We start from the raw sequence: 27,094 nt of genomic DNA on the forward strand, positions 1-27,094 counted from the left end.
AGTCTTCCCATAAATATAGCTTAATTACTGGATATTGCATGACAGATTGTGCCCTGCAGGTGATCAGGCACAGAATGTGGTAAAGACTAGCTCTGACTCTTACCCAAAGGTTTGTATTTCCTTTTAAGATACATTATGTGCTGAAATAATCATCTGTGTTTATGAGGACAAAGTATTTATTATATAATGATTTCCACCTGAGGATCTTGGAGCTCCATATAGGCACTAATGATTGAAGTGTTCTATTCTGCAGCTTTGCGTGAGCCATTCAGAGCAGCATCCAAGTACTTTCCCATTAACCTCAAATGTGACTAATACGCAAATGTGTGGTTTGTTCTTTGCTTCTCTCCCCGGTGGATTTTGTGTTGCAGCGTGCTTGTGTTACGGGTGAAAGCAGCATACCTTGCAGTTTGGGCAGGCAGGTACTGAAAGGTCTTTGGTCCCTAGGAAGCTCATCCTCCAAGTTTGGACAGGGCCTTGGAAAACAGGGTCTCTTGCACAGGTGAGTATTACATTACTGCAGAGTCTTTCTTGTGCCAGAGGGTCAGGGTTGTTGCCTGTGATCTATCTTAATGTTTCAGGAGACTGTTTTTTGACGTGCTGGTGAAAGCCTCAGCTTTTCACAGACTTAATTAGCTGTACTGGAGAGCCATATGAAGCAGGTGAAGAACATGATCCCATCTTAATAGCCAGATATATTGTGGCACTGACACTGCAGTTTCAGGTTAACTTAATCTATGTGTGTGGTTCTGCTATCTTCTCTGCTCCCATCCGTGTGATTCCATTTCCTTTCTGGCTTCTACACAGTCACTTGTCTGACCTCTCAGTGAAATGTTCAAGAAGCTACAGTGGCACAACAAATATATTTATGTGGAGGGGTAAGTTCCAGCTGGTCTGAGTTGCTGAACAGAATTACTGAAGGGTCAGTCAAATGCTAATACTAGAGCAATGGAAGAAGCAGACCCTGTAGCTGACAGACTTGTATAAACGCCTGTGGAACAGCATATTGATGGCCTAAGTGATTTACTCAGATTCAGTTTGGAGTGCTCAGTCTTCAGACCGTGTGCTAAAATCCTAATGTTTTCCCATGAGAGTGATCAAAGGTTGGAGCAGGTTGCCCAGAGATGTTGTGGAACCTTCAGCCTTGGAAGTTGTCAAAACCTGGCTGGCTGAAGCCCTGGGCAGCCTACTTTAACTGGCCCTGCTTTGAGCAGGGCTGGGCTAGGTGGCCTCCAGAGACCCCTTCCAACCTACATGACACATTTGGTCTATGATCAAGTTTTGGGACAGGGAGAGTAGAGGTGGTGTGTGTGTGAAAGCAGCTGAGTGGTAACACACAGGTTTGTGGTAAGGAACTACTCCAGATGTATGAAACATCCCTATGTATATGTATGAGCATCTCCAGTATCTGCATGACATGCTCTGACAGATCTAACTAGCAGTTTGAAATGCTCTTTGCTGTTTGTAGTGAGTTGGTTGCTTTCCCAGGTGACAGAAGGGAGCTTGTGCTGTGTGTTCCCCTGTCCCCAGTGCTGTTAAACAAGTGACTGAGGAGCAGGGCTTGTGTAGAGCTCCCGAGTGCCCAGCAGCAAAGGCCGATGTTTGTATTCCTTTCTGCCTCACCTGGAACTGCTGTGTTAACGCAGACCAGGAGGGCAGGGTGGAGAGACTGGCATGGGAATGCCCGAAACCACCCCAGCCAGTTGTATCAACACACGAGTCAGACCACTGAGGCAGCGATTTTAGGCTTAGCCACCTCTAAATCCAGATCTTTGTGGTCCCAAGACACCCATTCACTGAGGTTTTTTTCCTCATGTCTGATTTTCCGTACTTGTTATCTGTGGGTAAAGGACTGTAGCTGAAACCAATGTGCTATAGTTTTTAATGGAACTGACAGAAGCATGTAAATGTCTTTGTGGCCTTGATGTGCAGTTGCATGATGTATGTGAGCACGATCCTGAGCAAAGCTGTCCAGTAAAATGGCACAGGGCTGCCTGTGTCTCCTGGGTTTTGGTGGTCCCCTCCACGTCTGGTGTCAGTGGAGGAGTCTTGGTGCTATTTGGGATTTCATCATCCCAGTGCCTCGAGTCATGTGGTTATGTAACAATTTAAATTTCAGGTTTTGTTAAGCATGTGTTTAGATCTGAGAACAAGGAGAGTTGGGCAATATGAACCCTGCAGCCTCAGCCGCTTGAAGCAACGAGCAGCACTTGCAGTAACAATATCGAGCCGATCCCGGGAGTTACTGTGGATGTGGCTCGTGGGCTGCCACCCCGGGTGTCCCCTCCACCTGACTCCCCGGACGGGGAAACGCCGCCAGCCCCTCTGTGCCTCCAGTCGTGCCCCTTGCCATGCCGTGGCCCGGCCCGGCAGCAGCGCCCACCAATGCCCGGCGATGGCCGAGTCCCTGCCCCGCTGCCCTGGGTGGGCACTTGGAGCTGCAGCCGTGGGCGGTCCCGGCATGCTTTACAGCCTTGCAGGAATGCTGCTGGTCCGGTGGGTGAGTCTTCATTCCTCGCCTTTCACTGCTCCCTGCTGGTCTTCAGCAAGCTGAGCACTGCAGGGGGGAAAGCAGAAGCAAATAGTTCTAGTTGAGGAGTATTGAATCAGGATACTCTGATCCTAGAGTACGTTATTCCAGCCCGCGGCGCAAAGCAAGTCAAACAGGAGTGTGTTGCTCGGTGTTGGCCGGTTGGATTTTGAATGTCGCTGGGAATGGAAGTTCTACAACATTTCTGGGCAACTTGGTTCATCACATGCTTTGAAGCACTGATATTTCCCCACTGCTTTCCCAAACTTTTTACAAATTCGAACCATTTTTCAGCAGAGTGGCTTCTCAGCCAGGTGGCACCCTGTGCTATTGCATGGAGTTATTCCCTCCCAGGTGGGGGACTTTGCATTTGATTCTTTTTGAACTTTATGTGCCTATCAGCCATGTACCTGGCCTCTTGGGATTCTTCTAAGTGGTAGCAGTATGCTATCACTCTATAAGTATGTCACTCACTATCCCTGATTTGGTATCGTGCATGAATTTGCTGGCCTTATGCTTTGTCATATCACTCAGGGTGTTAATAAATGCATCACAGAGTACTGGCCCTAGTACTGAACCTCAAGAGATTCCACTTGAGTCCCCTGCTTGTCACTCGGACTTTGTACTGCTGATCCTCTTTGAGCTTGGTGGTCCAGCCAGTTTCCAGCCCAGCTTATTATTCATGTACCCAGTGACTATCTCACTAATTTGGCTTTAAGGTTACTAGGGGAAGTGTCATTGAGAGCCTCACTGAAGTCGGTTACTGGCTCAGTCAGAACCAAAGAGCTGGTGCTCCTGCTGCCAGTGCAGCAGCCTGCTTTGCCTCTTGCCCCAGACAGACCCGCCTGTCCTCTCCACAAAACCTCTACCCCAGTCCATCTGCACTGCAACTGCTTCCAGGCTGCCCTCCTTGCTCTCACACATCTGCTTTCCAGCGACTGGTGAGCCTCACAAGGGTGCTTCATGGGGCAGGACCAGGGAGGCAGGTAGATTTTCCTGGAACAGACAGGTTGTTAATACATGGCCAGACTTGCTCTCAGAGTCCTTTGCCTTGCTGTGTATCTGCTGTGCAGTCTGATAACTGAAATACCTTTTGATGAAATCTTTTTCTTAATCCTCTCAAATATGTCCATGTGCTGATGTTGAGTCTAGTTTACCTAATGAAGCTTTGGATAGAATGATCTTTACCTGTAAATACCATGCAGACCAGGGACCATGCAGCCTCTTACCAGATTTTGCTTTAGGGAATAGTAAAAAGTCAGAGAGCACCTGCAGGATTAGGATCAGGGACTTGTGAAGAGTGCTGAAGACTGCAGCACAGCACATGAGGAGCTTGGGCTCCCACAGGCTATGCTAGTCAAGGGAATAGCTTTGCTTTTGTTCATTTTGAGAAGTCTGTTTTTTGACTGCTTGAACTGTGTTCTGCAGGGAAAACTTGGGAGATCTTGGGCTAAGCCTGTCTTGGGCCAGTGAGAGAGCTCAATACTGAATGTTTGACAGAGGCCGTGACCTTGGAGGACGGTCTTGCTGTAATTACTGTGCCGGCAGTGGATGGTACTGTGGTGGCACTTTGGCTGAAGGGCTCTTTGGATATAAAGGAGGCTGTAGAGCTTGTTGGATTCAAGCATTTTGCTGTGTGTACAAGTTGAGGGTGATTTCTAAAGTAAGTGAAAAGGCAGGGAAATACAGCCCTGCTGAAAGGTGCCTTAAAACTGCTCTTAGATTACTTATGTCCTTGCAAAATGGATAACAAGAAAACAGCCCTGTCCATATATGGCTTGTGATACCTATTTCTGATCTTTTAAACACAGAACAGAAGTTCCTGTGTGGCAAGAAAGGTAGTTTGGAATAAGACTTGGATAAGACTTTGTGTGAAGTAGCTACAGTAGAACCTCCTGCTCTGTAAGCAGCAGCAGTGGAACTGGTCCACAAAAGTTAGCCTGTCCAGTTCTTACACTCTTCTGAACCCAGCAGTGACCAGTTGCTGCTGCTGCCATCTCTCATGGCCAGGACTTTTACATGGTTGAAAAGTGGGGAGGGGACTGATGTTGAGAGCAGCTTGGAAGTTGCTGTGGAGAGCTGAGTAGGTGAGGCACCCTGAAGCAGCAGTGACATGAGGATGCAGCGTTAGAAGGGTAAAGCTTCTGCTGTCCTGAGCTTGTAAATGTCTGTGCAACCGCAACTGACCGCTGTGTGATAGGTGCTATGGTGCTTTCTGGGGCCTGTGGTTTCTAAGGCATTTCCAGAAACAGTCATGCTTCTAGTTGTTCTTCTTTCCTTGCTATCATCAAAGAAGTCTCTATAGGTTTAAGCTGATCTGATCTCTTGATTTCCCTTGTACCTGACGGTCTGCTGTGTCCAGCTGCTCACTATGCCAGATAGAGAACCAACCCTGTATTTGAGGAACATTCACTTCATTGCACTTGCTTGGGTTAATTTGCCATTTGTGTCTTGTCTCCAGAGTGGCCCATGGAGGTCTCTCTTAAAACCAGCATAATTAATTTAATGATTTTCTTTTCTTGCTGAGCATCATTTTTCTTCACCCCCATCTGCTGACATTCAGCATGTTGAAAGCAGAGCAGTGGGAGCCCTGGTCATTGCAGTCAGCCGTGTAATAGGAATGGCCACTCTTGTGCTTGTAATGATGGTTAATTACCTGGGTTTGAAAGGAAACAGTTTGTTAGCAGTTATGCAGCTACAGAGTCCTGCCTGTCTTACAAGCTCTACTCTGTTCTCAAGACCTTCAGAATAAAAATGGAACAGTGAAATGTACAGGCAGTAACAAACACATTTTACTGCCCTTCCCTTGGGGACCCTGTCACTGGAGTCACAAAGCTGTAGATGATGTCTGCAGAAGGAGTGAACTCTGCTGGGGAGGTCTAATAGCTGCAGTACCTGAGGAGCTGCCTCCTTTTGCTGAGTCCGACAATAAGGTCCTTCTGCTCCAGCTCATGGCCTCTGTCCACATCCCTCAGGACATGGGCTAGCTCCTACTGAAGCTGAAGACACTGGATCAGTGCAGCCAGATGTTTGGCTAATGCTTCATGAAAGGTAAGTTCTTCTTTTGCTTCCCTTTACACTGCAATCCTGCTGACAGGCAAGATGTTAAAATAAAGGCTGCATGGTCCCTGTAGTCCCTGCTGATGCTACCCAAGGCTTCTCCTCCTCCTCCTTTTTCCCTCCTGTGGGAACCTCACACTCAAAGTCTTGCACTGCGCTTTCCAGCTGAGGCTCTGGATCAAGTCTTGCAAAGATTGGGTGCAGCTGCAAGACTGCTGGAGGGGTTTTTATCCTCACATCACATGGAGCTGGGGAAAAAAAAAGAAGGGTAAATCACAGAGCCAGCAACTTTCTTGGCATCTCTGGGATTGTGGCTCCTCCTGCCCCTCTGGCCTTCAGAAATGTACTCGGCAGAGCTGCCCGCATAGAAAAACAAATGCATCCCAAACCAAAACAAACAGAGTTGGGTGCTGGTAGTGGATGGGCCAACACTGTGTGCTGGTGTAATCTCTGCCCATTGCCAGCACGTTGTCATAGGAACAGCTGGATTATTTTACAATCCAGCTGTGGAGCCAATTCTCCAAAGGAGTAGCCTGGAAGGAAGAGAGAGGGGGCAGGCGGAAGGGAGCACTGCTGCATTTTCTGGTAACTGGAGGGAGGAGTATTAATGGAGAGAGGGAAGGAGGGAGGGATTACTAGTGAGTGCCATTGATCGTAGCCTGAAACCGCAACCAGTTATTTCCAAATAGCTGACTCTCCACTGTTAGCTGCCTCTGGGAACTACTAGGTGGCTTGTAGGAGAAGAGGGGTGAGGAAAAAGGCAAATGTTTTTTGTGTTGAGGCTCATAATGTGTATCACAGCATGTTGTCCTGCAGTTACCATGGCTTGCCAGCTGCTGGGAATGTTGTGGGGCCCCACCACCCCAGAAAGTTGGAACCGGTCAAGTAGTGGGTGTTCTCCCACCAGAAAACAGGCTCATCACCCTTGCCCTCTTTCAAGTATCTGCTTCCTTTTTGGAAGCCCCTTGGATCTTTTCTTGAGGCTGCAGAGAACAGGGCATTGTATATGCCTAAGCAGAGGTTAAGCCTTTGTGCTGGTGAAGGCTGTCATACCAAAATCAGCATTCTTGTTCCAATGGTAGGATGTTTGGCTTAAAAGTGAGCTCCAGGCCCTGTGGTTTAGCAAGTCACACTTGTTTTGTAGTTGATGAATACCCTGCAATGAAGATTTGGTGACAAAAGCTCAGAGCCTGCAGTGGCTGTGAGAACAAACACAGTGCCTTTGTCCTGATACAGTGGGGGCTGCTGCCCTTCTAAAAGGGGAGTACAGTCAGAAGGAAAATCGACTGCCTGTGGGAAGCAAGGCAAGTTGGGAGAGGCGTGACTGGAGGCGTTCGCAGGTCTCTCTGTGCCTTCTGCAGGACGCGGTTACTCTCGTGGTGTGTAAAACAGGCGCAAGGCCTGTTTTAATCGGGTTTAGCGTTAGAAATACCATCAAGAGGCGTCGGGACTTGGCGTCGAGGGCGGCGGCCGCTAGCGATCGCCGCGGCCCCGGTGGCACCTGCAACCAGCGGCCGGTAGAGGGCGCATGGGGTCGGGCCCGAGGGCGGCTGCGGGCGCCGGTCTGTAGCCTAACCGCGGGGCTCGGCGCGGCGGAGCTTGTGTTACCGCTCCAGGAGCTAAGGCTCCTCCGCGTTGCCGGGGCGCGGCCTACGGCTCCCGCGGTGCACAAAGCTGCACTCCCCGTACCGGACACAGGGAGGCTGGCAGGCGACTGCCAGTGTGCTCTGCAGCCCGGCTTGGCCCTGCTGGAACTCTCCTTGCATCAGTCTCAGGGAGGGACATCCAAGCAAGAGCTGAGCATGGGTTGACTGCCAGGGTAATGAATTAATCTGCTGTAGAAACCAGGGTCTTGCTTCTGTCTTGCCAAGTCATCTGGCTGCTCTGATAAGTCTGGCTGGCTCTGGAGACCCCTTCTCTCGGTAAGTTTGCAGACAACACCAAGTTGGGCAAGAGTGTTGATCTGCTGGAGGATAGGGAAGTCTTTACAGAGGTATCTGGGCAGGCTGGATCGATGGGCTGTGGCCAGTGGTATTGAGGTTCAGCAACACAAAGTGCTGGGTTCTGCACTTGGGACGTAACAACCCCATGCAACACTATAGGCTTGGGGAAGAGTGGGTGGAAAGCTGCACAGTGGAAAAGGACCTGGGGATGCTGATTGATGACTGAATGAGCCAGCTTGTGTCCCGGCAGCCAAGAAGGCCAACAGCATCCTGGCCTGTATCACAAATAGCGTGTCCAGCAGGGCCAGGGCAGTGATCTCCCTGTACTCAGCACTGGTGACTGATGCACCTCAAATCCTGTGTTCAGGCCCTTCACTGCAAGAAGGACCAGCTGCTGGAGCTGGTCCAGAGAAGGGCAGTGAAAGCTGGTGAAGGGTCTGGAGCACAGGTCTTATAAGGCTGAGAGAACTGGGGTTGTTTATCCTGGAGGAAAGGAGGCGCAGGGAGACTATATCACTGTCTACAACTACCTGAAAAGAGGATGGACCAAGGAGGTGGCTGATCTCTTCCCCCAGGTAACAAGCGATAAGACATGAGGAAATGGCCTCAAGTTGCTTCAGGGTAGGTTTAGATTGGACATTGGGAGAAATTTCTTCACCAAAAGAGTTGTCAAGCATTGGAACAGGCTGCCCGGGGAAGTGGTTGAGTCACCATCCCTGTAGGTATTTAAAAGACATGTAGATGTGGCCCTTAGAGACATGGTTTAGTGGTGGACTTGATAGTGCTAGGCTAAGGATTGGACTTGGTGATCTTAAAAGTCTTTTCCATCCTAAACAATTCTATGATTCTGTGATTCCTGGGGCAGCACTTTCACGTGCAGTCTTTGCCAGAAGATAAGTCCAGTTTTATTCCTTGATTTTGAAGTGATGATTGCATGACACACAAGAAACCATGGAATGCGGGGGAGCTTGGGAGACTCTGTCATCATGATTTTGCCCTTTTTCAGAGTTCAGAAAAGATACTGAGCCATTTTCCATACTTGGCATTTTTGTTTATCTCATTTATGGATTGATGCTGTATGTGCAGACTAGGGTCTAGGGCAGATTTGAAAGGGAGTTGTCTGTCCTGGACCTTGCTGCTTCTTATCATTTTAATAAAATACAAATTTGAGTTACTACCTTCCATCCCTCCTGCTTTCTCCATTCTTCTGGGTCCTCCAATGGTCTCTGTTGACCCTGCCAGTGAAGACTTGCAGTCCCTTTTAGGGGGACAGTTGGCAGGGCTTTGAGCGTTCACACCCAGCCTAGCTTTCAGCATGTGGGCTTCTTTATCAGTGCATCTCCAGACCTGGGAGAGAAGCTCCAGTGAGAACTGGCAGTTTCCAATTACTTGCAATATTTGGACTTATTATTAAAGATACCTGTTTGAAAAAATGACTTCTGTGCTTTTTCAGTAGTGTAGTTCTGGATCTGGACCCTCTTCTGGAAAAGTTATATGTAGAGGAAAATGGCATTGAAGAAGAGGTCAGAATTCAGCCTGTAGAATACACAAAGGAATTATTTGCCTGGCATCTAAACTGCCACTTTTATTTCCACATTTTAAGGAGAGTCCTCTTTTCTCATTGTATTTCTGGTCTCTACTGCTTTGGGGACATGTTTAAGGAGGCAAACTGCAGGCAGTGACTAATGAAGTGTCTCAGATGTCTTTCCATGATGAGACAGCCACCAGTATGGAAAATACTGCACTTCTTCTGGGGGGAATTTTGTCTCTTGCTCTCTGCTATAGGAAACCTGTTTTTTTTTTTTTGTTCTTCTTTATTATAGCTTTTAGCAGAGGAGGAAGGTTTTAGGGGGTTTTGGGCAATTCAGCAAGATCCTTTTTGCTAGGGCTTCAGCAGATTCTCACCACTGTGAGGTTCAGGATAGACTTCGTTTCCAGCTTATACCCAGTCTCAGCTGTTACAGATTTACCTGGATTTGTCGCCCCATACAGCCCATCACCGTGATGCTGCACCATCAGTTGGTAAGACCTGCCAACCCTACTGCAGTTGTGAGTAATCTGGCCTCAGCTGTGGCACCAGGCAATGTAGTGAAGCAACCGCAGTGGTAGCCCCCAGCATGCTAGTATGCAGGCAAGTGGCTGTTGCCAGTGCATGGATCAGTTCTTGTGATGTGTATAATGAAAGAAACAAGAGTGCCTAGATTTTGCATCTGTGCAATGTAGGATCTTTGGTTGGTTGTGATATAGCTGTATGGGGCTTTTACTCTTCAAAAGGTTGGGATTGATGTGTAACAGGACTGTCCATCAACAGAAATTACTGAAGGCAAGACATGGAAGCTGGGGCAGAATGTGGGAAGGAAGCAGAGAGAAGAGAAAATAGAATTGGTACAGGGTAATTGCAGGAGGGCAGGAGAGGCGTGACATTGGCTTTTATGGGGAGCACATCCCCTTGGTGTGGATCCAGGGAGAAACAGGCAGCTGAGGTCAGTGTTGTCCTGTGGAATTACCTGAGCTAAGCCTAACCCGTGTTGGCACTGAGGGTGTCTTGTGGTAGCTGGAGATGTGTCAGCTCCAGGAGTTCCCCAGCAATGGTAAGTCTCTGGCAAGGTGAAACTGAGTCTCTGGCAAGGTGAAACTGAGACCCTGGAAGGTGACACAGGGTTCAGCACACAGGCTGCTGTGCCACTGCTGCTGCCAGTGGTGGTGGTGATGCCAGTGCAGGGAGCACAGACAGCAGAGTTACAGAGTTACAGTGCTGCCCAGCTCCTTCTGCCTTTCAGGGTCTGTCTTTTCCCAAGTGGTACTGTGTGAGGCACTTGTGGCCAGGGATGGATGTAGGCCCCCTGTACTTGGTGCTGCATCCCTGGAAAATAAGTAGTCCAGCACTGAACCAGCACTTAGCTGCACTTTCAGACAGAACTGTCCATGCAAAAAGGAGTTTCCTGCACTCCAGTGCATTGTTTGCCAGCTTTTCCCAAAATCCTGTGTTTGAGAGTGTCTTGTGAGGAGTCCAAATGCTTTTTTGAAAATGATCATTAACAGACTGTCCTTCAGAGACCCTGAATGTATTATCTTGAATGCAAATGTATAAAGTGCCTTTGCTCATCATGCTTACAACCTTGGTATTGCAGGCATGAAATCCTGCAAATGAGAAGGGCTTAAAAGTATGCACAAATGTGAAACTAATTAGCTTGGTGTCCTTGTCCAAGCTGAATGATGTGCTGAAAGAAAATAAACATTCACAATGAAACACAGCATGGATCTAAACAAATTCTTTCAGCTTTAGTAATAAGATGTAGTGCTTCCTTACTAAATGAGTAACTGGAGAATTTTTCTGTGTTAAGGCTGGGGTTGTACTCGGACACCATCATCACCAGCACTGCATGGTTCAGCATGGACCTGCTTTTCCAAAGGGCTTTTGTCACAGAGGCTGGGCCAGAATCCTTCTGTCCTGTCAAAGTGTTTCTTTGTGCAGACAATCGTGGTAGCTGCATATGTCAACTAAGCATGCAGCTGCACGCATTTTTTTCCTGTTGCTTTGGACTCCTGCCTTTTAGAGATCAGGCCGTGAGTGATCATGGGTTTTAAATTTGCTTTGCAACTAGTATGATCCCTGAGAGTGCCTTCATTTCCACAAGTAGCTGGTCAATGGATTTGTCTTTAGATAAAGAATTTTCTGTACCCTGCCCTGAGTGCAACTTGTCAGCGGCAGGGAGGATTGTAGCTGCAGTTCTGTCTGCTGTGAAATTCCCAAGATTCCCATCACCACCCTCGTTTAAACATGCCCCAGCCCCTCTATAAACAAGCGAGACACCCTGCACCCTGGCTGGCAGCCAGGGATATTGGGCGCTCTGGCGGGAGAAAGAAGTGAAGCACAGAAAAGAGTGTCGAGTCATGAATCATCTCAGTGAGGATTGACAGCCACCATCAACAAAACCAGGCAAACCTGGGGTCACTGCTTAACAAGCAGTTTATTTCTTGTTGAAGTTACGGTGTACAGGTGAGCGCTGCAAAGGCAGCAACACACCTTGCACAATAGGGCACCTCTTCTCCATGTCCTGTTGCAGCAAAATACCTGTAGGGCTGTGGAGGTAGTGTATGGACTTCTCAGCTGTTTCTGGCTGGTTTCCTAAGGTGACAAAGCCTATGTAATTGTTATGTTTACCATGGGCCCTTTCGACAACTTCTGAATGTGGTTGGACAGTTTCAGCCAAAGAGAAGAGTAGAAATTTCTGAGGTTGTTACATTTCTACAAATTTTGAGATGCTCTAGAGGTGGACAGAAGAATCTGGCCCAGTTCAGAACCACACCATGGGAGAGGCATGGAGAGCACAGCTGGTACAGACCCTGGTCTGCCAGCTGTGACCCATATATGTCAGGTGTGTTGTTGTGTGCATTGGTACCACAGCCAGCACACACGTACATCAGGAGTATCCAGAGCAGGGAATGGAAGAGGTGTGAAGAGAAAGACAGGATTAACGTAGTGCAAAAGAGACATACAAAGGCAAAGGACACCAATGTAGAAATCGGCTCACCAGCTGTTTCCTTCTGTTCCAAGATCCTTATCCAGACCACCTTGTGCTTCTTAATTCTGCAAAGAAATCTAGACAGCCTGTGCTCGTGATTGAAGATTTAGATACTCCTCTGTAGCTTCACACAGTCAGTGTGAAATTCAGTTGGCTCTATCCTAAGTTCCTGTTTGACCACGTTTGAAGCTTGAAAATGGTGGCTTCATCCAGAGGGACTTCGGGGGGGGCGATTTAGGTGCAGCCCACCAGCTCTTGGCAAATTTCCAAGGTGGCAAGGCTTCTTTTGTTGTGAAGTCCTTGATGCCTGTTCAATATGCGCTGTCCTTTGCCTCAGGTGTATGGGACAACTAAGACAACTAAGGGTAGGGGGATATTACATGACACGTAAAGTTTACCATGGATACTGCCAATGCAGAAAGTTCATGCACCCACAGCCTTATCTTTGGGGTTGTTTTTGGCACAAACAACCTCATACCCAAGTAGGAACCTTAATTTTTGCTTTATGGGGTATCCTACCACATTACTCTGGAAGGGCTGTAGCTCTGTTTTGCAAGTGGTTCTCCTGCTGCACAACTGATGCCAGTGGATCCTTGCAATTAATTGCACACCCAGGGGGTTCCTCCTTCATCTGTGCCACACTACAGAGCTTCTCATCAGGGATGATTTGCTGGGTCTTCAGTGTGCTCTGTGATTTTTGGGTCACCTTGACCAGCCACCATCCTCTCCATTTGAATAGGGAGCACATGGCCCCTACTTCTGCAGGGTTATACAAGGAAAGCCGAAACTTTCTTGTCAGAGGCAGGGGAGCAAATTCAGTCTCCAGCAGACCTGGAACAACAAGCCGCTTGGAGAAGGTGTGCTTCCAGGACATGTGCCAGCACTGAACCAGCACCAGTGGCAGGTTTACAGAAATGCCACAGGCAAAACGAGAGCTCTGGTAATTCACAGGCTCCCCAGGTTTGACAGGCATTCATCCAGCCTCACCTCTTGTATAAGACTGGCCCCTTCATTTCATGTAGTTACCCCTGTCCCACACCCAATAATATGTGCTTGTCAGCAGTGCTTTTGGGAAGTTAACCAGCCTCAGTGCAGAATCGAATGGAGACAGGGAACCTACCATGTCCATGGGTTGATCAGCCACGCTGTACAAAACAGTGGTTTATTTCTCATCAGGTATTGCCTGCTTATGGCATCTGGCTGTGGTTCCCGTTCTTCCTTTCTTGGGAGATTAAAGACTTTTTGTGTGCCACATATTTACTCCCTAGGATTGCACTGGCATAAAGGCATGTTCTTCTATTTGAGAGGCCAAACAGGCTGAGCTTACTATGGAGCAAATAGTGCAGCTCTCAGCCTTTGGAGTCTCTCTTCCCCTTTCATTCCCCAGCGGTCAACATCCCTTTTAAAGCAGGGAAGTAATGCTTTTGCCAGTGCTGTACACTGGCGTCATATACCTTTTCTTACCCCTACCCATCGTGTCCTTCCCTGAGTGTCCACTCTGAGGACTTAGGCTGGATTTTAACCCATTTTCCCGAAGGGAAGTGCTTGGAGCCATCTTATATGATTCAAGGTGCATATTGAATCTGAGAGGGACAAAACCAGCAGTAACAGAAGAACTTTCTGAGTTGTGAAGGCCAAAAGGAATTAATCACTGAAGGGAAATGGGCTCTCTCATTTACACAGAGGGTGAGAGAGAGAGAAAATAAAGTGCTTTAGAATGGAGAAGGGAAAGAAAGGCCCTTGCAGTGTCCCTGTCAGTACCAAAATAAATCTTTGAAGAGAGAGGGGAAACAATAGCAGCAGAAAGCTGCCCGAGCAATGGCAGAGCAGAGCCTTAGGAGCAGATCTCTTCCTGGCTAATGGCTGCCAGCTCTGGACCTTTGTGGTTAGTTTGCTTCGGTGAACCCAGTAACCGCTGGCATGGTCTTGTCTTTCTCATCCGTGGATTGCTTGCTAAACAGGCGGAGTGGTGATACTGAAGGCAGTATCCTAGCAGGAATGTAGCTAAGCCATTGGATCAAATACTGGATTTGAATCAAACCAGTCCTGTTTTGGAGAAACTTAACTGTCCGGTGGGCTGGAAAAAGCTCTGGGGAACCTTGACCAAGGTTGCTAGAGAGCAAAGAAGTAGAGAGTTTCCATCCAAAAAGGATCCAGGCAACATCTCCTCACAGTAAACAGAATAAAGCCTTGCAGTTTTGTGATCCTTAAGCATAAGGGGAGTGGATGAGACTGCTGGGAGCAGGCCGACAGCCCTGGGAGGTTTTACACTGACAGAGCACATCTGTAGAGGAGAGCTGCCAGGCTGTCATGTAAACCCATTGGGGGACCATCTCACACGTCAAGCACATGCTGTCTGCACCTCCGGGGCTCCTCACACCTTCCTGGATATGACTGCAGGCACGGAAGCAGGTCAGATCATTGGTGTTATTAACAGCAAAGCTGACATCTGGGCTGGCCAGTGGAACAGCCCAGGCATTTGGTTTGTTTATTTTCCTTCTGCCTTTGGCGCTTTTGCTCTTTACAGAAGGCTGCCTTAGCGTGTTGCTAACACACTGCTTGGGGTAAGCACTACATGAAACTCCCACTATTTTGAGGAACCCAGCTCAGGCATTTTTCAAATAACTGCTGCTTTTTGTGTGTGTGTGATTTTTGGACAAATTGGAACTAAAACCTCTTCCCTGACACACTGTTTTTGTCTGTTGTGCTGATAGGCTGCTCTGTGGTCACAAATCTCCAACATACTGATGTACCCTGATTCTGTTCACACTTGGCCTGACTTGACACTGGAGTAATTTCATTAATGTCAGTGGAGACATTTCCTCCTTATGCTGACACAGAGCTAGCTTGGATGTGGGCCCCCACCATACATAGAGGAGAGCTGCAACTCTCCCTTGCTGCAGCTAGCAATATGGGTGCAACAGAGGTGAACTTGTTGGAGTGCAGAATGTGAGCACATAACTGCTGGGGAGTAGGGAGAGCAGCTCTCCTTCCTCCAGCTTTCAAGTGGCTTTGACAAGAGCATGTTTTAAACTGGGGCCATTGATTTCCCCAGTAGTTGCTGTACAGCAGTAGGGAAATGGACCTTTGCATTGACCATGGCCTTTCTGGAAATAATTTTCAGAGGCACCTGCTCTCCTCCTTCCTCCCTCTACTTCCAAACCCGCCCATCAGCATCCTGGTGCCTGGCATCATGAGCTGCTTGTTCTCTTGGCTTAAAACCAATGTGGCTCAGAGTGTTAGACTCTTTGGAGCAAGTAGAGTCTATTTTTATCTGAGATGCTTTCGAGAGCAGTTGGGTAAGAGTAGCTGCAGTGTCCAGGGATGAGGTCTCACAGGGGACTTGTGACTGCTGGGATTCTGAGCAAAGCTCTCAAGAGTCCAGAGGCAGTAAGAGGTTTCACTGGTCCCTCCGGGAGTGCTGCAGGGAGGGGGCTGGAGTGGGTGTAGCTGGTGATATGTACAGGCAGCCAAAACCTGGTGTTGTAATGTCTGAGACACTCTGGGTTTGGAAAAGGCCCCGATGATATCACCCTGCAGAACTGTTAATGGCAGAATGCAGAAAAGGAAACATTCACAAGTCCTTTCCCAATCTCTAAAGGAGAGGAATTAATGCTCTGTGTTCCCATCCCCATTGCTCTGCTTGGAATTGGCTTTCATTCACCACCAGGCATCAAAAGAGATAGTTCTTTCTTTTAATTTCTCCTTGGTTCTGCCATGTTTCTACCACATGCAGCAGAGAATGCTGACAGCAGAAAGTGTGAGAGTGGTGGCTGTTCTGCACGAGTTCCCTGCGAGGACACTGAACTCTGCATACCATGCTGCAGTTCTGCTTAATCCACTTCCAGGAGAGATAAACAAGCAGTGGTGCTTTCAGTGCTGCCACAGAGCACACAAAAAACAGACTAAGCTCTGCAGCAGCTCTCCCAAGCTATTTCTCCTTTGTGGTTGCTCTCTCTCTCTGCAGCTCTCCATAGGTCCCATGTCCTGCGTGACCACCAGCCCCTGGTGGAGCCTCTTCCAGGTCCTGCGCTGTAGGTCTGCTTGACTGCAGTCCTTTCCCCGTTCAGTGTGGCCAGCACAGTGCATCCCCCACCCTGCTTAAGAAAGCACGACTTTTCTGGAGGTGGGAAGCAATATCACGCAGAGATTGCTTAGGTGCTGTCAGCTCTGCTTTTTTAATGTGATCCACCCACTATCACAGGATCCTTGGGAGGGTGGGAAGGAGAAGCCCAAAGCTAGAGCCAGTTAATGTGAGTTAAGTGAGCAATACCCCACACAGCACAGGGAGCGTGAAGAATGATGTCAGCCAGTGACTGCTTGAACTAGGCAATTATCTTTGTGATTTTTCTCAAAATGAAATGTGGAGAATGTGTGTGAAATACTTCTCCCTAGAGCTTCATGCAACGGGAGCTTCAAACTGACAGGGCTGGTGTATAGTACTGAGGAGTGAAAGTAGGGCCCATTAAGCTGCTTTGACAGGGGGAGCTTTCTTTTTTAGCCAGTTGCTCATTGCCAATGCGTAGTCTTAATTTTCTCCTTCCCTAGTGCTCAGGAGCTTGGGCTGGTCTTCCTCCCACCATCTGTGATGGATGAGATCAATGTGGAGCTCCCACCCTCCTGCTCTCCAAAGAGCCAATGTCATGGGCAATTTGAGGAAGGGACAAAGCAGATAACAACCCTCCCCTACAGTTTTCACAAAACCTCATGCCCTGGATTCACCAATTCCAGTATGGACACTTGTCTGCAGACTGGCTGAAAAAGGACTGTGATAATTTGTTTATGCTTTTGAGCATCAGGTTTGTAGCAAGGATGGTCCTATTCTTATGGAAACGGAAAGGTAAGGGATGAAATTAACTTTCCAATAACTTTCACTGATTTTTGGCGTGCCGTCCAAAGGATAGCAGTGGGGAGCAAGTCCGGCAGGATCTGTGTTGTGTTACGGCTACGGGAAATGTCAGTGTGATTTTCCTCTCTGAGGAGGAGAGTGAGAATCTTCCTTGAAGAGTTCAACAAATATAGTGACCTGAACTGGGGGTAGTTGGAGCTGTTGATAGACAGGGAAGATAGATTGAGCATAATGCTAACCAGTTTAGCCAAAAGATGACTAAGGTAGGGAAGCATTGTTGTTTCCAAACATCTGTGGGGAGATGGAGATTATGTTAACAAAGGACAAAATTTAGACTGAGCATCAGGAAAGTACTTCCTAGAAGTGAACTGTGTCTCCCCAGGGAGGGGGTGGGAGTCCCATATCTGGCAAGATGGGAACAGCAATAAATAATAACAGATCGGATTACTTTCTATGTAATGATAACAAATAATGTAAAATGCGTCTTGATAACAAGTTAGAGTTCTCTGATAGCAACCAAATGCACAAGCCAAGGGATGAGCAGGGTGGGACTTGGGGGATTTTGTATGCTGACAGGGTGCGCCTGGGAGTTCTGTTGGCTTCCTTGAGCCATAAAGCCTTTATTTAGGCTTTTGTTCACTCAATACTTTGGAGCAGAGGTAAGTTCAATAATTGTGCCCCTTCTCTCTGATTTTTCATTTGAGGGAGAAGGAGTCCGGTACAGCTATGGTCAATTTGTGCTTTATGTGCTGTCAGTGGGATTCCAGAGACCACTCCCCCCAGCTTTATTTCACTCCCATACTGTTTGGAGTGGAAGGGTCTCCAAGCAAAGAGTGCAGAAAGGCAAATGTATGTTTTGGTTGGGGGCTGTTCTGTGATACGAGCCGAGGCCTGAAGTGGGGTCTTAAATGGACAATCACATCTACAGAGCAGGAAGAGCTATAGGTGAGAGAAGCAACTGTATCTGTGGGCCTAAGTGAGCCCCAGACACCCAAATTATGGGCCCAAGCCCATGGGTTTCTCAACTGCTATTTCTTGGAAAGAGATTAGTAACAATCTCCTATTTATACACTACTCAAAAAGATGGGAATAAGACTGGGGCTCTTTAGTGTTTTGAGGCTTTTGGTTTTGGTGAATGATGAGTCCATAATTTGCTTTGGTAACCCTGGAGCAATATGACAGCATTTTGTCTTCTTTGTAGACTTGAAGCCTTGGTTTTGTTTAGCGTAGGCTGTAGTGCCAGCCCTGGAGGATTAAAATGTGAAAGGGGAACACCCTCTCACAAGGGCTTGTGCCCTTGCCTGCTTGGTCTGCCAATGATTATGTCCTAAGTGGTAGTCATAAGATAAGAGGGAAAATATGACTGAGGGTACTGGGAGAACTGTACCAGTCCTGTGCATCACCTGCCCCACCAGTGGAAGAGGAAATGGGTGACTCAGGGCCTGAGAGCACAGCAAGGGCAGAAGGAAGGTGGCAACTGCCTTATAGGGTTGAGAGTGGTTAAATGCAATCTATGGGGGTCAGTTTCTGTCCCCCCCAGTAAGCTTTGTGAGGGCTGAAGGAGACAAGTTTCCAGCCCTGCCTCTCATCAGCCCCACCTCACAAAAACGTCAGACCAGAGACACTTGTCCATGTGAATATGAGACACGGGCAAATGTGGGGAAGAAGGACAAGAAAAGGGGCTGGAGGTTGCGGTCACTTTTTATCCTGAAGCAGGTTTGTTGGAGTATATCCACAGCTGCACAAGGAGTCCTCTCACAGTCTATAGGAAAGCAAGCACAAAAGGAAAACAGTCTGTAAAGATCGGGCACTTCAACAACCAGATCAGCAAGCCCATTGTCTACAGTTATCCCAAAATAACGTTTCAGAGACACTTCCTCTCCCTCTAGTCCTTCTGCCTTCACCCAGTGACCATAGCCCCAGCATATTCCTGCCATGCACCTGTTAAACTCTTCTGCAGAGCTTGGAAGAGCTGAATGCAGAGGGGAAAGGGTGAGGAGTGGGTGCTGGCTTGGATGTGGTGGTCAGCCTGGGCAAGCAGAGCGCAGCTGAAAGCTCTTGGAAGCTCTCTGCTCCCCAGGCTCACATGGGAAAGCTGCAAGCTGTGTGTTGCTTATAGGAGCTTCTGAGGATGTTTCCAGCTTGCCCTGATGTGCAAACCATGCCTCCTCTTCCTCCAAGGCCCTTCCTCAGCAAAAGGCTCTCCTCTTCTTTGTGCTGTGAAATGCTCAGCTCCTGTGTTGTTGAGGCTGACAGGACAGGAATAATACCCAGTGCCCATGGGTCTGTTTTCTGTTGTAAGAAACCACATGATTCACCTGGACTCAACTCAGTATGTGGAAATGGGTCAATAAAAGTGTCCTATCATGGAACAGAGCCACCCTGCAGTGACAGTGTACCTCCAGTGGAAACTGGTTGTCAGCCATTCTCCCTGGTGCTACAGATAGGTGAAGGGAGCCCCAGCCAACAGCATGCGCACCACATGCAGCTTGAAAGAAACCTCAAAATCACATGAAACCCATTAGCAGTGTCACCTGTTGCTTTTGACTGGTTTGTGGTGGCCTGGCTGAGAGCTGACCAGCTGTCCCGTTTCCACCAGCCCCACCTCCCTTTTGTGGCAGGGGTACCTAACCCAAGCAAGCTTGGGTAGCCCTGAGCTCACCAGTACTGAGACAGCTGCCGTGTCTGGCTGTGACACTGCTCAGAAATGCCCCACAACAAGAGGCCAAACTGATCTTGTCACAGGAGGAACCACCACAGCCTGCAATGGCCCTGCACACCCTGACCCTTCCTGTAGCACCAGCCAGCCTGGCTTTGCAGACCATTAATGGGGGAAAGCACTGGGGAATGTTCATCCCTGCACCCTCCACCAAATCCATGGCTAGAGCCTGGCTTGGTTTGGAGGCTGTGTACCCAGAATGCCTAAGGAATGAATGGAGAATCCCATGAGGCCAGTTCTGGGAATGATCTGGAGTGCAAATTTCCCCTGTTCCTCCCTAAAGCAGACCTGCCCTGGGCGCCATGAGGGCCATGGAGAAGTTAATTCTGCAGCTGGGGAGATGTCTGAGATTTGGTGAGGATAGGTTCTTTCCACAGAGGCTGCTAATTCTGCATGAGCTAATCTGGATTTGCTGCTTCTCTGTGCTGTGAGTCACAGCGCGCATGGTCCTTTGGTCACCATGGCAGGCTGCAGGACTTCACGGTGGCCTTTTGCTCTTCCTAGAGAGGATGACTCTCTCTGACTTGGCTGCCATGTGCCGTTTGACACTTTCCATTCATGTGCAATAAGATCACCGCGATCCGCAGCAACAGTAGGTTGTCATCCTAAGATATTCTCAGCAACAAGCAATACATTAGCTTGCTCAGGGTGTTCTTGCAGTAGGCCAGAACAATGCCTGTATGAAAAAGTATACCCAAAGGAGCCACTAATAGCTCTTAGGAATTGAAGGCCTCAGAGAGATACAGCCATTAGTGTGGGGCTGCCTGTCTTGTCAAGGTAAAGCTTTATAGAGCTGGGTGGAAGGGAAAAAACAAATCAAATTTGGTATAAAAATGAAGCAGAAGCTGATCATTCATTACAAAGCAAGCACTGCCTTCCTCATCAGCCTGCCTGATAGCTATGGAAAAGCTGCTGCCATCAGTAAACCCAGCCCTTGACCAGAGAACTCTGTACCGTACCCCGCACCTACTGGGGCAGCTGAGCCTTGAGTCTGTGTGGATTCCCAAGCTGTGAGCGCTGGGCCATGGGTACCAGATTAGCTCTTTGTATTCCTTTCATTTAGCAGGATCCTGCAGAGCTGGGCAGCTGCCAGTCAGTCTGTCAAGACCTGAACTATTTTGGGAATTTTTATGATGGAACAATATTTTTTCGATAAACAAACGGAAAGCTGTTAAACAGGGACCTTCACCTCACAGCTCCCAGTTCAGCTCCCTCACTGCTGCGATGCCACAGTGACTGTACTGTCCACTCTGCAGAGCTCCCTTCATGGCTCCAGCAGGGGCAAAACAAATAGCAGCTTTTTTTTCACCCTTTTCATGAACTCCTGAACAAAAAAAAAAAAAGAGAAAAAGAAGAAATCAAGTAAATTTGGTTTAAGCAGCAGAAGTGTTTCTTGCTGGACTTAACCCCTCACACACCTGAAGGCAATCTGTATATTGCCTCTGTGTGCTGTGCTACCTTACCGTGCAGCATCTAGCTGCATCCCACACTGGATTTCCTCAGGACTGCTGGAGCATGGATCCAAACAGCAGTGACACAGGGCTGAGTGTGCACAAAAGGAAGACTTCCTTTTTTCAAAGGAGTCTGTTAATAGGAAGACATCATGGAGTCACAGAGTGCACAGAGGAAGATGTTTGTATGGAAGAATTGAGCAGGGAAAGGAAGGACAGAAACCTTTCCCACTCTAAAATGGAGGTACTGCATTTCTCCTCATGGGAAAAACCCATGAGGGGCCAGTGGCTCCTTCTTGCTGCCATGGGCTAAAATTGATTTCACAATTCCTATGTATTGGTGGCACTGGAGAGTTCAGTCTCACATGGGATATATCTGCCCCAGCCTTCCAGGGAACAGATTGATGGCTATCAATTGGAATGAGCCAAGACATTTGTCTGGTCCACAAATGCTTCGTTCACGTCACAAAGGCAGTTTGTGGTTTTCCTTGGTTCCTGGAAAGTCCACTCCAGCTTGTACAACAGTGCTGGCTCGCACTGGTCATCCTGGCAGCCCGTTAACTCCAGAACATGCAGATCACTGAGGTGTCTTGAGGGATGGCGTTCTGCTTCTCTCCTCTGCCCCTTGTTACACTGCCAAACTCATCAAGGAACTGTAGTTTGCCCTACTGAAAACTTGCACAACGGAATCTTTTGCTTGCCCCATCTGATTTTGCCTTGGGATCTTTCCTGTAACCCATTAACTGTTCTTACTCTGAGACTGATACTAATGACTTTTTCAGAGAAGCATTCAGTAAAGTTGCTTGTGAGCAGCTGCACCTTCCCCCTGCCCAGCTGTCTTCCCTTCTCCATGGGCAGTAGCAGCCCTGGACTTTCTTCTCGTGTCCTCCAGTTTCTCAGGTTTCTTCTGTTTGCTTTTGCAGCCTCAGAAGGTCAGCTCTGGCACCTCTGTTCTTACCCTTCTCCATTTCATTCTGTCACTTTCTTCCATGTCCATTCGTATGCATGACCTTCTTCTCACCTACAGGTCTTCAGCACCCTTCCAGGGCAGCTTCCCTACCCTTCTGCTACTTCTCTTCCTGGCCTCTGCACTGAGTGGCTTTCCTTGGCTCTGTGCTCTGCTCCCTGCCTCTGTAGGAGCAGAACTCCCCTGATCCCACCGTGGGATGTTAGGGTTGAGAGTCCCAGGAGTGCTGGGAGGACATGGGTTGAGCATCTCAGGAGTTGCAGCAGTGGTGCTGTGGAGAGATGCACACCAGTTCTCAAGCTCCTTGGCATTTAAGGCATCCCTAAGCTGCACCTGGGTGTACAGAGACCAATTTACTCAGGTCTTTTGGATCCCAAGTCTGTGTTTTAAACAGACACCTAAGCTGACAAAATCCCTGTGGCTTGTATCTCCTGTGATTACAGTTTCTGCTGTCTGTCATTAGAGTCACACTCCTATTTCTTCTTCTTGGTTTGTCTTCCCTCTCTTCACCCACTTATTTCCCCCCTTTTCATTGCACCCCACATTTTAGCCCCATGAATTGAACTTATGTGTGTTTAGCTGGTCCATCTTCCCCACAGAGAACATGCTCCATCCCCAGGAAATAGCCCAGCTCTCCTTTTTATATTTTTCTCCTGAACAGGTTATGCTCTTCTGCAGTGTGTTATCTCTTTAGCACTCAATAGCTTACTTAAATCAGTGTTGTTTATGCCTATCACTCCTGTTCCTCCTGCTCAGCCTCATTCCTCCCCTAAAGAAGGCTTCCTCTTTCTGCTGCAGTTTTATTCCTGCAACTTTTATTCACCTCAGTCACTTCTACTCAAGCCCATTTTCTGCTTATGCTTATGTCTCTCGGGGATTTATCTCGGGGCTCTGTCTTCTTCATGTCAGGCCATCAGAGCCAGCTTTATGATTCCTTGCTTGGATATAATCACTTGTCACATGGAGGTGACAAGTAGAGGTGCAGCAGAATACAGAGGTTTTGTCCCAGGAATTTCTTTGCTATGACTTGGCCAGACTGCTTCTAGATCTAGGCACTGGGCACCAAAAGGACCCTTTGCATCTACAGCTTTTATGGCTTTTCCTTCAGTCAGATTGTAGAGAAATACACCACTAAAAACCAGTGCCCTGGGCGAGGGCTCAGAGTCCTGCCTCATCTTTGCTCAGTCCGCCTGTGCCTCCGCAAAGGACATTCTTTCAGCTTCCGACCTGCAGGCATCTCCTGGTCCTCTGTTGTTTGCGATACTGCAATTTGTTGCCTTGGAAATAAGTGCTGTTTTATCCCAAACAGAGCCTACAGTTTCACAGCGCAATGAAGCGAGAGGAGCAGATGGTTTCCCCCATCTCTTCTGCTGTATTTGCCATTATCCTCATCCACAGCTGGGTAGACAGGAGTCTATGATTCAGTGCAAGTATCTGTGGCCCGGCTGTATCTACCCATGTAAGCTGGGGAGCCATGTTTCTGCTGGGATGCTTTTGTGTCTAGCATCACCGTCTTGGCTTCTTGCAAACAGAATTTGACCAAAAGCCTAAAATAAACAACTTCTTGCTGACTTCAGTGGTGTCTATGAGCAGCAGGCAGAAGGAAGGTTCAGCACCTGCAGTTTCAATTTCCCAGGGCTTTGTAGTATCTCTCCTTAAGCTTTCAGGCCTCTGCAAGCTCATTTCACTGTTTTATATGTTGCACTTTAGACAATATAGGCCTTGTCCTCTCTGCAGACACTGGTATTCTCCTTTTGTGCAGCTCTCCTGGGCTAAAGCTCAGCTACAGTTTGGCAGTGGCTGTGCTAGGTAGGACTTGGGAATTGTGTGAGGGATAGGTCGTCATGCAAATGTCTTTCTGTGGAAGCAGTTTTCGTAAGAACTGTTGGTACGGAGGCACAGTGGGGTCATGGCTCCAATATGCACTTGGGGAATCGAAGAGATGTGGGGACTCTATAGGACTGAGGAGCTTTTGAGGTCTGAAATGGCTGGGGGAACCAGCACTTCCAAGCCTGAGATTAATGGCTTTGCAAACAGTTCTGCTTTCATTCCTTGGTGTTATTCTTTGTGATTCAATCTGATTTGTTTGAATTCTGTTCTGAGGCTTATATCCTACCCAGCACTTTGCTGCTTGGGTGCTCTGCCTTTTATTGCCAGAACAAATGGGAATGAGCAAATTTAGGCTGGAGAGTAATAGAATATTTCTTCCTTTCTTAGCAGTAGGATCCTCAAGCAGCTTTCTAGTAGGAACAGGGTTTATATAAGTGATGCTGCTAGAGTTTATGGCTGGATTTAGTGATCCAGCGTCTCTTCCAGGTCTACCTTTTTGGAAGCCAGCTATGTTTAAAATTCATTTGAAGAAGGGAAAATTATCCTCAGGATTTGAATGTCCCAGATTAAGAATGGAAAATGGAGCAGAGGCAACTGAAAACTTTGGTTCTTGGCTCTCCTTGCCTAGCAGCAGGGAGGCTGGCTTGTGGGAAGAAAGAGAATTCCTGTAGTTCAATGTGGAGATGTGGCATGGGGAGGGCAAGGCAGAGCCCTTGGGGAGGGTGGTTGTGAGGGATGGGACAAGGAAGGAGGGGCAGTGCAGTACTGGGGTACGGGGCACAGGCCTGTGGGATGTGGGAGGGAGAGGAAAGGAAGAAAGTCGCCTTTCCTGCACATACCTTATTTGCCTCTTTTGCTTATCGCTGAATTTCTCCTTTCTGCAATGAGTAACTGACTAAGGCTCCTTGTGCTGCACCATTAATCTGGTGGCTTTCCATTAACAGGCAGGTGCTTGTACCCGGGGGACCACCATGCTGACTGCCAGAGATTCCTGGCACTGGCTACTACGGAGTTAAGCAGCCAGGCTGGAGTGTGCAAACAAACATCGAGACCTGTGCTAACAGCCCTGCTTTGTGCTAGTGGGAAGCACAGGCTCCAACTTCTTCCGATTTCTCACCTGTCCAGACTGGTACAGAGGGAAAATGCCTCTTGGAGTTGCAGAGAAAACCACACCTATTTACTGTGGATTCCCCAGGGCCCTCCTGTGGGGTATTAACCCTTCAGCCCCAGGGCCCACAGTCTGCCTTTGGCATGGAGAATTCCCCACCATCCCTGGGGAAATCAGCCCTTCTCCCTCTGGTGTAGGGGTTTCGCCTGTTTGTGGCCCAGGGCATTGGCCCATCCACTCTCTAGAGCAAGTCACAGCTTTCTCTTTCCTCCCCATCTGTACAGTTATCTCTGCCCTTTCCATAACTGTGCAATGTGGCTCTTTCTGCAGGAGCTGGGCTTCCTGACCCAGCTCCTTCCCCCAGAAAGCAGAACTTGCACTGCTGTTTCTGGGTTGGATCTGTGATCATGTCTCTGTGTTTGTCTCAGACCCCACCAAGTTTCCCTGAGATACCAGCTCATCCCTCCCCCTTGAAATGTCCTTGCTCTCTTCAGGCTTCTTCCTGGTCTCACTGTTTGCTTTCCCTCTTTTCCCTGGTTTCTGAGGTTTCTCGGAAGGAATCCCGTGCTCTGGCCTCCTCAGGCTGGAGTGTTGTGTTGTTGTTTTTCCTTTCGTCGCTATGGGCAGGGATTTTGAATACTGAGCCAAGGAGAGGGAGGGAAGGATGGAGGCAGTGAAAGAAGGAGGGAGTACAAGGGGAGGGATGAAGAAAGCCAGGGAAGTGAGAAAGCAAAGTGTGCAGGGGAGCGGGGTAAGGAAGAGGTGGTGGAGGAATGAAATGGGGAAGGAAGAGAGAGGGCATTATGAAGAGGAAGAGTTTTGGATAAATATCCAGGAGAGCTTTTTCATTGTTTCTTTTATTGATAACACTATTGCAGCAGACAGCAATATCCAGAGCAAGGCAGGGAACATCCCCCCCCCATCTGTCTAGGACACAAGGCATGAGAGGTTATTCAAGGCAAAGAGATCCTTCAGAAAATGAACATCCAAGCCTAGAGCAGCCAGTAGGAGCACAGACTACAGCAGGAAAAATGCTAGATGGCAGTTTGGTGGGTAAGGAGAGAATGTGAAGCACAAAGGTGCAGAAAATATAGGACCTTCTTTTAGTTTGTTGGGAGCAGGAAGCCTGGGAGAGGGCTACCAGGTTTTCTGGGAACAGGGAAGAAAGTAGAGCAGCTAAGGAAGCTTGCAGCACTGCAGAGAAGCTAAGTAATTCCCATAGCAAAAGCAAAAATGGATAAACACCCCTACTAGTGCAACTCAGCTGCTACAGACAAGGCACCCTTAGGCACTGAGAACATATAAAGGCAAAGGCTGGTGTCTCAGAAAACAACCATCCCCAGGACTGGGAACCAGCACCTAAGGATCAGAGTGTGAGGGACCAGCATCTGTGTGCAGAAACAGGGGAGGGCAGAGAGAGCCAAGGAGCTGCGGACACTGCTCTCATTTCAACCCCAGGTGAATCCATACACCCACCTGATCTGCTATGTTGCAGTGAGAAATCTGCAGCTCACTTTCCTCTGCTAAGGGAAATCCTGCTCCTGCAGCTGCTAGAAGTTATGGAGTGTTTCCTGCTGTGGGAAATAACAGCAGGACATGGATTTTCAAAAAGCTGGGAGCAGTGTCTTTCACAGGAGCATCTCCATGAGGCTTAGTGGCCAGGAGGTGATTAGTGCTGGCACTGCTGAAATACTGCAAAGAAGCAGAAGCTGTAGGTCCTGAGGGCTCAGAGCAGTTCACCTCTGGGAGCCATGCAGTAATAGGATGGAAACTAATCCAGAGAATATTGTATTGCCACTGTGTGAATCTGGGATAAATCTTCAGCTGGAATATTCTTGTGTGCTTCTCATCACACTTGCTGGGGAAAATAGGGGAGATACAGGCAGATAAAGAAACTTACTAAAACGATGAGGCCTCTTCCATGTGAGCAGGGATCGCAAGGAATGCAACATACCAGTTTTCAGATGCAATAAACGGGGAAAGGATATGAATTAACTAGCACTATAACTTTTTTAGGAAAGACTATATATTTCAAAGTCTAAGCCAATGCCTAACTGACAAAGATAAGAAGGAAATTCTGCTCTGCAGAGGTTATTCCACAACTGTTCAAG

At 48.2% G+C, this 27,094-nt stretch overlaps 1 long non-coding RNA gene across 1 annotated transcript; it reads left to right on the top strand.

The window, feature by feature from the left end:
- The first annotated feature begins 13,546 nt into the window (after positions 1-13,546).
- LOC133274436 (uncharacterized) lies at positions 13,547-26,075 on the top strand. Its single transcript, XR_009745145.1, has 3 exons — positions 13,547-14,471; positions 16,608-16,899; positions 24,820-26,075. It is a non-coding gene; the product is annotated as an uncharacterized LOC133274436 (long non-coding RNA).
- The last annotated feature ends 1,019 nt before the right edge of the window (positions 26,076-27,094 follow it).

This window comes from Pezoporus flaviventris, unplaced genomic scaffold, assembly GCF_033815535.1.
Source record: "Pezoporus flaviventris isolate CSIRO_AGI_PZ_B2104156 unplaced genomic scaffold, CSIRO_AGI_Pfla_v1 ptg000036l, whole genome shotgun sequence".
Lineage (NCBI taxonomy): Eukaryota > Metazoa > Chordata > Aves > Psittaciformes > Psittacidae > Pezoporus > Pezoporus flaviventris.